General features: G+C 52.3%; 1 long non-coding RNA gene across 1 annotated transcript; it reads left to right on the top strand.

The window, feature by feature from the left end:
* The first annotated feature begins 2,633 nt into the window (after positions 1–2,633).
* On the top strand, positions 2,634–7,897 carry LOC144140937 (uncharacterized). Its single transcript, XR_013316395.1, has 3 exons — positions 2,634–2,831; positions 6,973–7,117; positions 7,597–7,897. It is a non-coding gene; the product is annotated as an uncharacterized LOC144140937 (long non-coding RNA).
* The last annotated feature ends 1,927 nt before the right edge of the window (positions 7,898–9,824 follow it).

Raw genomic sequence — 9,824 nt, 5'->3', positions numbered from 1 at the left:
GTCTATCCCGAGGTCGCCTGGCAGTGACGTCAGAAAAAGCCCAATAAATTGACTACCGTTTCTTCACATTTATGACGTGCCTGGCTGGGGTCATTAAAACATGAAGGGAGGATATGATGCAGGTTTGTCCTAGGTGCACAGGAAAGAATTTGTCTGAATTACGTTTTTAGGTGAGTCCAAACCTAGACATTTCTTCTTAACCAGTGCATTAATGCATGCTTAGAAAGCGCTGTTCAATGTACCTACGCGGGTATGCGCTTCTCTGTGGGTATGCATGTTAGGCCTTGCAGTACGCGCAGATTTATCGTGGTTGAACGTCTTGCTACAAAGCCAGCATAGCCTAGCTGGAGATACCACAAACCCCTGTCCCTCCAGACATTCCATCAAACGATTGAACAGCCTTTACAAAAAAAAAAAAAAAAAACGGGAGTAAAGAAGCCCCGACTATTGCCCAAACACGGCGTAACGAAAAGTTTTCGGAGATAATACAGCACTGGAGGAGCTAGGCAAGCAATCTTCTCACTAACACCACCCCTCCTCGGAGCGGAACCACATTAGTTAGCCTCGGTATGTCAGTCACGCGGGTGCTACATACGCTATCAGCATATGCTGACATTGTTTCTGCGGTCCTCCACTTGCCCTATCACGGCCCCCCCTCATCACGGGCCCCCCTTTCCAGCCACTGTGAACTTTGGAACTGCTGCTTCAAAGCATTTGTTAAACCCGTAAAGACAGTACTTGCGTTGCTTGGAGCAAGCAGATACATGGTGGCCCTGTCCACCACAGCACTCATTTCTCACCAAAGCTCTGCGAACCGTACAAGATGGCGCCCGTGAACGCTAGCACTCCTTTTGGCACTCCCCGACCAATGGACTTTCTCGGTGTAGAGCCGTTATGGGCGGTGTCACCAAAGGAGGCTGCCACATTTTACGCGCTGCTCTGAAGGTATAATTCGAACGTCGTAACCACCACCATGCCATGCCCCTTGGTGGAACTAAGTGCAGTTACGACGTGCTACGACTCATCAAGAGAATAACCGTCACCCAGAGTGGATCCCTCCCAATTGCGACGATAGGGCCATCAGGAGGTAGTTTTCTAATTTAATCAGTTAATCCTCCATGAAGAATGAACTCTGCGGCCAACTTTTACGAAGACGGGCAAATTAAAACCAGAGGTTTGTCTTGCGGCCGAGGGGACAAAATTGGGAGAAGTAAGGAACACGTGAAAATGCGTTTTGTTGAATAAATAAAGTGATCTTAGCCTTCGCGAGAACCACAGACCGATTTGGAAGTGTCCCAACGGGTATTCAAATTAAGCGCTCAAACTTAGTAGACATGCGTGCCAGAGCAGGAGGCTATGGCCAGAGAGCCGCCTTCTGTATACAAGGGCTGGATAGACGCGGCCCCTGAACCAAGACATCGGCGCCCCTGCCAGCATCCTCAAACCTTTAAAGAGGGAAGACGAAATAAAAGTAATTTCGAATACACGCCACGTGATGTTCATCGCGCGGGTATTTCTCCAGCTACTTTTGTTTTTAGCTGTCTAGAGTGCCGTACGACGGTAGTATAAGAGCTACACTATAGCGACGTCTAAAGACGTCTAGCGGCATTTTACCAGAAAAATGCAACTTCTGGTTGTAATACGCTATCCCCATCGTGACGTAACCTGACCTATGCTAACATAACCTAATGAACAGAGAGAAATCATGTAAAACTCAAAACTTATCTAAGGCATTACAATTAAAAATAGAACTAAAGACCTAAAAAATAAAAAAGGCAACAGGCGGAATCGAACCACCGCATTTTGCATCAGGAAGATAAGACAGAACATCCCCAACACAACGACAGGCGCTCTTGCTGCAGTCTTAAAAAATTAGCAGAGGCTTAGCTCGGCTATGCCAGGATATACGTAGCGTGAGCTAAGGTTCAGTTGGTTATTTTTAGCTTTCCTGGTTGTCTAGGATTAGCTTGATTATCATGCTTACTGCTGCTTCAATACACACACACGGTATACGCATTATGTGACATGTATATTTATCAAGCCACTCCGGCGCAGCGTCACTAATCGCCCCAGAGCTAAGCCGGTTCCACAGGCGTACGGCGGTGTTGCTGCGACGTACGGACGAGCCATCGGTTCCACACCCGGCCACCCCTTGCATGACCATCAATTGGACCGGGGTGCCACATGCTGAACGGAAGTAGGGGAAGATGCTGGTTGCGTGGGGTGTGTGAGATACGGCGGGCAGCGAGCAACGTTCTGTGAGCCGTGTGACGTCACCGCTCCTCGCACATGCGCAGCACGGCTCTCCAGGAGCCACGCGAAACTGCTCAACCTCGGCAAGTGTAGCTCACGCTGCAAAAATTTAACAAAGGCAACAGTCGAATCGAACTACCGCCTTTCGCGCAGGAAGATAAGACAGAACCTCAACACCGCAGCGGCAGGCGGTCTTGCCTGTACGAGCCCAGTCTTAAAAATTCTAACGTCGTCGCACGGCACCAGGCCATGCCTAAGGCTAGAGTGTCTTTGGACGGCACTCAAGACACTGCCTTTGTTTTTTCCCGCCCGGGCCGACCAAGAGGCTGCCAGGGGGCGCTGGTCGCAGAGGAAGGAACAAAACCAGCGTGCCTCACGCGCCCGCTCCGAGAAGAAGTGTGAGCCAGGGACACGTCAGTGCGACGCAGCGGCCAACCCGTTCGCAATGCCCGGCGTGCTCCAACCACGGGCTCGTTCGAGAGGTTAAGAAGCTCTGGGACCAGCACAGCAAGCTCCACAAGAAAGCAGGCTGCGTGGAGGTGCAAGGTCTAACACTGCCGTAATCCTCGCGGTCACAGGTGAGCACAGTGCGCTTGTCTCGGCTTTGTCGGCGCGAGGCCTAACACGTCGAAGTTGGGCATACCGGTACCCGCGATGGTTCAATCGTGTTTGCCACCTGAAGAAGGAGAAACATTCATTTGCGAGCACAGTGAGTTGACGATGGTTGCGGCGACCGCGGCCACCCAGGGCGACCACTGAACACGGTGCGGCAAAGCCAACTCCTTCTCGAATGCTATGTAGCTACTAGCCCTCAAATTAATATCTGAATCTCGCTTTTTTTTCGTGGCCGGCATAGCCGCGCTTTCTGAACGTGCTTTTGCTGGGCTGCCTTTGAGTGTTTTGTAGCGTAAGCTACAAATACTCGCGTGTGCCGTGAAGGGCCGTTCTGCGCAAGCGCGAGGGACATCGGATTGGATCGGATTGGCTTGGGTTGGCTTGAATTGGATTTGGATTGGATTGGATTAAAGTGGATTGTCTGGGATTGTGTTGCGCCATAGCCGCGGTAGACGCACTGGCGCCGGCGCGTGCCCAGGTGTGCGCCTCAATTGCGCAGTAACCAAATCTGACGCTGCACCGGAGCCGCTTGATAGCCGTTTCGGGTGGCTCGTGAAGAGCCGTGCTGAGCATGCGCGAGGAGCAGAGACTGGACAGGACTGGAATGGACTGGACTGGACTGGATTGGACTGGATTGCTGAACCTTAGCTCACGCTACGTATATCCTGGCATAGCAGAGCTAAGCCACTACTAATTTTTTTCGTATGCGGCGTGTCCAGAAATGCGTTTTCCCCTGAACTATTTGTCAAGCGCTATGGGGCTATGGTGCTGTTTTACAAAGTGCCCGTATGATTGTACTTGACTTTATATAACAGATTTATCCGGAAGTTTGCTTTTAGCGGAAAACTGTTGTCCTCTCGTTTTCAAGCGTTCTTCATGGCTTGCGCGTGCAAAATGACGTGGAAGGGGGCGAGAATGAACGCGACACGGCCGCTCACGTGCCCCCTGAGACAAAGAATAAACATAAAAAAGAACAATGAACGCGGGATAACCTTCACGCGACGCCATCTCCGTTGGCCTGCCGTGACAAAAAAATTAAGGCCGTTCCACTCACTGTGAAATCTGTCGGAAATGCAGAGCAGTGGTTCGCCATAATGAGATGTAGCGCTGTTATCCGCTCACTGCTACCACCCAATGCAATTCGAATTTCCCGCCTTCTCAATGCTCGCGCACCCCCCGCCTGGAACTGCGCCAGCGGGAGTTCTGTTCTTTTAAGTGCACAGCACCTTAGGCGCTCGCCTTGTCGTCCTAGCTCGCTCACTCGACCCAAGTAAATGGACCCATCTACCCGCGAGGGGGACCTGAGTAAATGCGTCGCATAGGGGGTGGGTGAATTGCGTTAACGTTTAGTGTTTGGGGAGTTGGTGGTAGTGAATGCGTTGTATCAGCAGCTTCTTGGCGTAGTTTGAATGAGTCAAGGATATAAGGCACGTTCGTAGCCTCCCATTCTGTGTCGGCTTTGTGGCGCAGTGGGTAGAGCACCATGTACATTGCGTTCCACCCGCAGGGTCGAGGGATCGAAACCAGGCGCCGGATAGTGTTTTTTTTTATATAGTGTAGGGGGAGGGGTGCGGACTACGACTACGGACGTCAACGCGGGTGACATCGTGAGTAACTGAAATGCTCTGCATTTAAAAGAAGCAGAAAATTGGCTCTGCGTCTGCTCGCGTCGCTGGAAATGTCCTTGGAAGACGTCGTCGTAAGCCGCCCGTGCGACGTAATTGCTTCTGCTGTCTCATCCGCCCACCTCTCAAGCTGTTCCCCTCCGGTCTCGCTACACCCATTGGGGGTTTTCGGAGTTCAGTTTGGCAGTGTTTGCATTGCTGCGCAATCTGTTGGGTTTGTTCTCGACTGTTCTCGAGACGGCGGTCGAGTGCGAGCCTCGGGCGCCAGCCTTGTTTGTATTTTGCGCTTGACACTTTTTTTCAACCTCCTTTTTTATTTGCTCTCGCAAAACTAAAGCGTAAATGTACTTTTAAATAAATGAACACTCCACACGATAGCTGTGTATTAACGGTCTTCATCGAATAAGCCTAACATGATCTTTTTTCTGAACAATGTTGGCGAATATGTAGCATATTTCTATTTTTGCAGGTTGAAAATGTTTGCCCACATAAACATCTAGCCAAAAGTTAATTGTAACATTCGGCCGGGTGACTGAATCGAGGGACGTACAGACAGACAGTCAGACAGACAGTCAGACAGACAGACAGACAGACAGACACAAACAGACATCGATATTTTGCGTTTGAGTAACCCAAGAAAGACTATCCCCTTTAACAAACGCTAAATGCGAAAAAAACTCCCACCTCCCCTCGCGGGAACCCCTGTGTAGATGCGACGCATAGGGGGTTCACGCTGCAGCGTTGGACAGCGGAGCAACGGCGCTGGAACGATGGAGCGGAGCGGCGCAGGCACCGCGTTTTATAGCGCGCATAACGGTGAGGGGACGCGCCGGCGCCAGTGCGTCTGCCGCGGCTATGACGCAACACAATCCAACACAATCCACTTTAATCCAATCCAATCTAAATCCAATCCAAGCCAAGCCAAGCCAATCTAATCCAATGCCCCTCGCGAGAGAGCGTTCGCTATCGGAGAGGAGAGGGGGTGAGCGGCGGAGGGGAGGGGCGGACGCCGACAACAACGACGCCGACGCCGGATGGAGGGACAAGGCGGGTGAATGAGATGCGTGGCATCTAAAAACACCACCAGCAACAGAAAACCGGCAGACGATTACCATACTCCGTAATGCGAAATTTGATCGCAGCACGAACCGCAGTCTTCTTGGCGACGCCGCATAGCTGCTGCTTTGGTGGCGCGCATCTTTGGATTATGGCGTCGTCGGCGCTGAGACTCTGCTTGGGCAGAACTTCCTTGGTCTCGGGAAGTGATCGCTTCGTCAGTGAACGCACGACGGGCCCGCGATGCACCCTTGTCGTGCGCCGTCCTCTTGGAATACCGCCTTTCACCACACATCCCGCCTTGCATCTCGCTCGCTCTTCTCGCTCTATCTTCGGTGTCCTCCTCGTTTTCTCCGTTACAAGGAGACCGACGGCGACGGACGACGCGAAAGTACAGGAGCGGGCGCTTAACAACTGCGCCTTAAAAACTCGCGTCCACACGCAATCACCGACCCGGGAGGACCCCCGTCATGTCGTCGCGAGGACTGGAGGGGGCGTTTCCAGACGAGATTAATCGCCGGAGCCAAGTCTATTGGAGTGTTATCACAAGGCCATTATCGTTGAAGTTAAAACGAAATGGTAAAACTATTCCAACGTGAACTTCTTTTTGTAAATTTATAGGGTGTGTACAATCGGTACGCCCACTAGACGGGCTGGCCATATCCACTTAAGTAGGATGACACGGCTCCGCAACATTCGTTTGCCTAAACGCACTGCCGTGATTTCGTACGCCACCCGTATTGTAGCAGCCGGCTTTCATGTGCGCACCGTAGGGGTGTCGAAACGTGATTCTCTTGCGAAAAAAAAGCTTTTTAGGCAGCCATAGTAATGTCTCGAGCCGAAGCGACCCTCCGCGCAGGCGTGAACACCGTATCGGAGTTCACGTTGACACCGCCGTTAGATATTCTTCGCTGGGTATCATCGTATGGAAGACTGTGGCTTCGATGTTTCGTGAAGGGGGTTGCATGGTAGTCCCTCTGTTCGCCCCCCCTTCCTCCAAATTGCACCAATGTACGCTTGTGAGAGTTGTGTGAAAGAGCCTTCATCCCCTCCTGCTCTCCCTGCCTACACCTAAGGGGTGGTCCCTCGAGAAAATGTTTTCTCGAATTTTGCCTGGATTCATTCCCAAAATCCCGGACCTTCATTGCCTTCAGCAGAAGCTTCGCGAACTTAGCTAGTGGGCCTGAATGTGGGCGCGCCGTTCCGCAACAGAATAATTATAAGGCGGTAGTGATGCGGTCGGTGGTGGTGGGGGGATCCATATCACCTCCTCGTCCCCCTCTACATGTTACGGTCAACGAAACGGCTGGTGGGATGCCACGTGCGGAAAGGGCAGAGACGAATCGAGGGCCAACAGGGCTGCTTGACCTCAATGAATTCCATCGCGTCTCTCAACCCACGGGGCGCTGCTCGATCCTCGCAGTGGAGCAGTGCCAGACCCGGTGGCGCGCCAACCGCGACACGTACCCGAAGCGCAAGAAGCGCCTGCGTGGCCCTCAAGTCAAGGGCCAGTGGAAGGAGTTGGACCACAGGCTGGGCTTCCTCGACGACTACCTGCGACCGCGCACGTGAGTAGCGCATGTGTACAAGCTGATGGGTGCACCGTTTTACCCTCGACGCTGCATGCCTTGTTGCCACGTGACTCGACCCTCCTTGAAATGTCAGGGAGGCATGCTTCCTTTCCCAGCGACACTTGAGAGGGCGGTATCTTACGTTTGAGATAGACTTCGGGTAGGAAAGATTGAATCCTGGTCTGATTTTTGTGTTCGTGCGGGTCTCGAATATCTTGCGCGTCATCTTGCACGCTCGTCCCTCCTTCTCGTAGTGCATGAACAAGGGCGCATACGCACTTAACGGCATTGGCCAAGAGGGGTGTACTCAAAGGAACAGGTTCAGATAAGATAACAGTACACATACCCCAAAAAAAGTGCACAAAAGATAGAGTGCCTTGGGAAAGTCACACGCCCGTAGATACCCCTTGCGAACAGGGTTTTTGCTCTGTCCATCATGCACCAAATGTGTTAGCACAAATTTCTTTTCTTCGCAGGCGCTGAATGTCGAGTCCAAGGATGACCAAGCCTGAGCCGTGCGACGGAGAGTGTCCGGTGGATCCTACCCTGCATCACCCGGACAACAGCTCGTCACGGCTGACCTGCAGTGGACGCGCATGCGTAGAGGCTGCTGGAGCTTCCTCCGCCACCGACCGTGTCCAGGATCATCCGACGTCCCATGACGGCCTATTCTGCTTGAGCTTGGCGACGCACTTAAAATGCCCGCTTCCCAGGGAGCGGCACGAGGCCGAGTTTGGCCTCACCGAAGACCAGGAACCACGGAGAGCAGTCCTGGGAGTCGTGAAATCTCGCGCGTACGCCGGAAGGGACGTCTGTCGCATATAAATGAATGTCGAAATAAAATCAAAGCATTTTTTTTTTCGCATCTTGAACGTGCCACATTTCTCTATTCTTCGGGATTCAGCGTTTAGAGTGCACCTCAAAGATTGCCAAGTCTAAAGTGCGCAGACCACGACGTTTTGCTGACAAGCCTAATTCCAGAAACACTTAATCATTAACAATTATTACAATTTACCTCGATTAACTTCTCCAATACAGAAGGGTGATGTGGCAGTAGTAGGAGAAAGTTCAGTAGAATCGACAGTCGGGTTAGTTGGTTCTTGTACATAGTAAAATAGCGCTGAAGACGAGGACGAAAAACCAACTACACCATCGTAGGGGACCTACGAACGAAAATGAGTGTGGCGCCGCTCCCGAGAAACATGAATCCTGAGTACTATCAAGACCGTAGGCTGAGCCCGTGCGCTTTACAAACTACTGCTGAAACCTATAGGTATGCTACGTCGACACGGCGGACTACCCTGGCCCACGTGCGGTACTGGCGTTGGTGGTAAATCATCGGGGAAATGCCAACTGATCCTACTCAATCCTTACGTTCAACCCGGAAATGGGGGAACAGGTGGCCACAGCCCTTGGGATTACGGGCACGCAGGTGGCTACCATCATCTTGGATTCCAAGGCCTCCTGCATGACTACACGCGCGGTGGGATCTCCAACACAGTCCCCAATACCCTTAGCAATAGCGCAACCCCAGTATCATGGCCTCGACGCCACCGCTGCGTCATGGCAGTTAGCACAGGACCGGGATAATTGGAGATTAATGGGAGATGCCTTTGTCCTGTAGGTACACGGCCTATAGGTACACGGAGATACGCAGGTAGTGCAACATTGCAGCAGCCACTGTACAAAACACGATCTTGCGATGCCGCAATAAAGCACAAACCCTTAGATGAGCCATGTAGAGTTCTGGTTGGATAGTGCGTGTTGTGCAGTAACTCCAGGGCAACAGCCGCCCATTTATTATGGGATTGTGAAGTGCGACCAGACGAAGCTTCAACCAGGACCGACCTTCCGCCGTGGTTACAAGACGCCATACGCAGTTACGACAAGGACATTCAACTCTCAGCCGTCCAGCAGGTCCTAACGGCTCTCGAACGGCAGCACCGGAGAGAAAGCTGCGGGCCGACGCCCTCCCTTCGGGGACAAGGGTGTCCACCCCCGCAGTGAGTAGCGAAAGTGTTGCTTAGTAGAATGCCACCAGGATCGACGAGTGGCTACGTCCGGGCGTAGTGGAGACATTACGCTTGTTGCCGGCAATCATTAAAGTCTCTTTCACTTCACTTTTCACTTAGATGAGCCATGCATAAAACAAGCAACGAGAGGTGGGACACCGCATTGCTCAGCTCTCTTCGCCGGATACAAGCTGGTGTCATCCCACTGGCAGAGGAGGCCGTCAGGGACCATGGGTCCTTGTCCAACGTCTTATGGGATGAAGACACCAGACGTTGTTGCACGGGATGACAGTAAAGTCTCTATGTCTCTCCTTCTCTATCTATCTCTTGTTGCTTGCAATGCAATTGAAGGTGCTGTTTAAGTGAGAAAACTGCCGTCTTCTGTTCTCCAAGGTCATCTTCTAGAGGCGCCAGCGAGAAGCAGACGACAGCGTATGCCGCCAGCCCTGTCAGTGAGCCCAGACTCGCATTTACGTTTACGCCAGGCTCTGGCTCGTTTCATAACTGTCCGGAAGGGGACAGGGCGCACGCTGGTCGGAGAGAATACAAAAGAAACGCCGTGCGCCCATAGCACCGTCTCGAAGACGAAGGTGCAGGCATCCGCCATCTGACGCGCCGCAGTAGAGCATATCTGCACGCGTGGCGTCCTTCAACGAAAGTCTCGTCCGCCAGGTAAAGAAGCACAAGAATCC

Source organism: Haemaphysalis longicornis, unplaced genomic scaffold (genome assembly GCF_048455015.1).
Source record: "Haemaphysalis longicornis isolate Haplotype H1 unplaced genomic scaffold, Haemaphysalis longicornis Haplotype H1 scaffold_563, whole genome shotgun sequence".
Taxonomy (NCBI): Eukaryota; Metazoa; Arthropoda; class Arachnida; order Ixodida; family Ixodidae; genus Haemaphysalis; species Haemaphysalis longicornis.
Note: the sequence above shows the minus strand (reverse complement) of the source record. Positions and strands in the feature narration are given on the sequence as shown.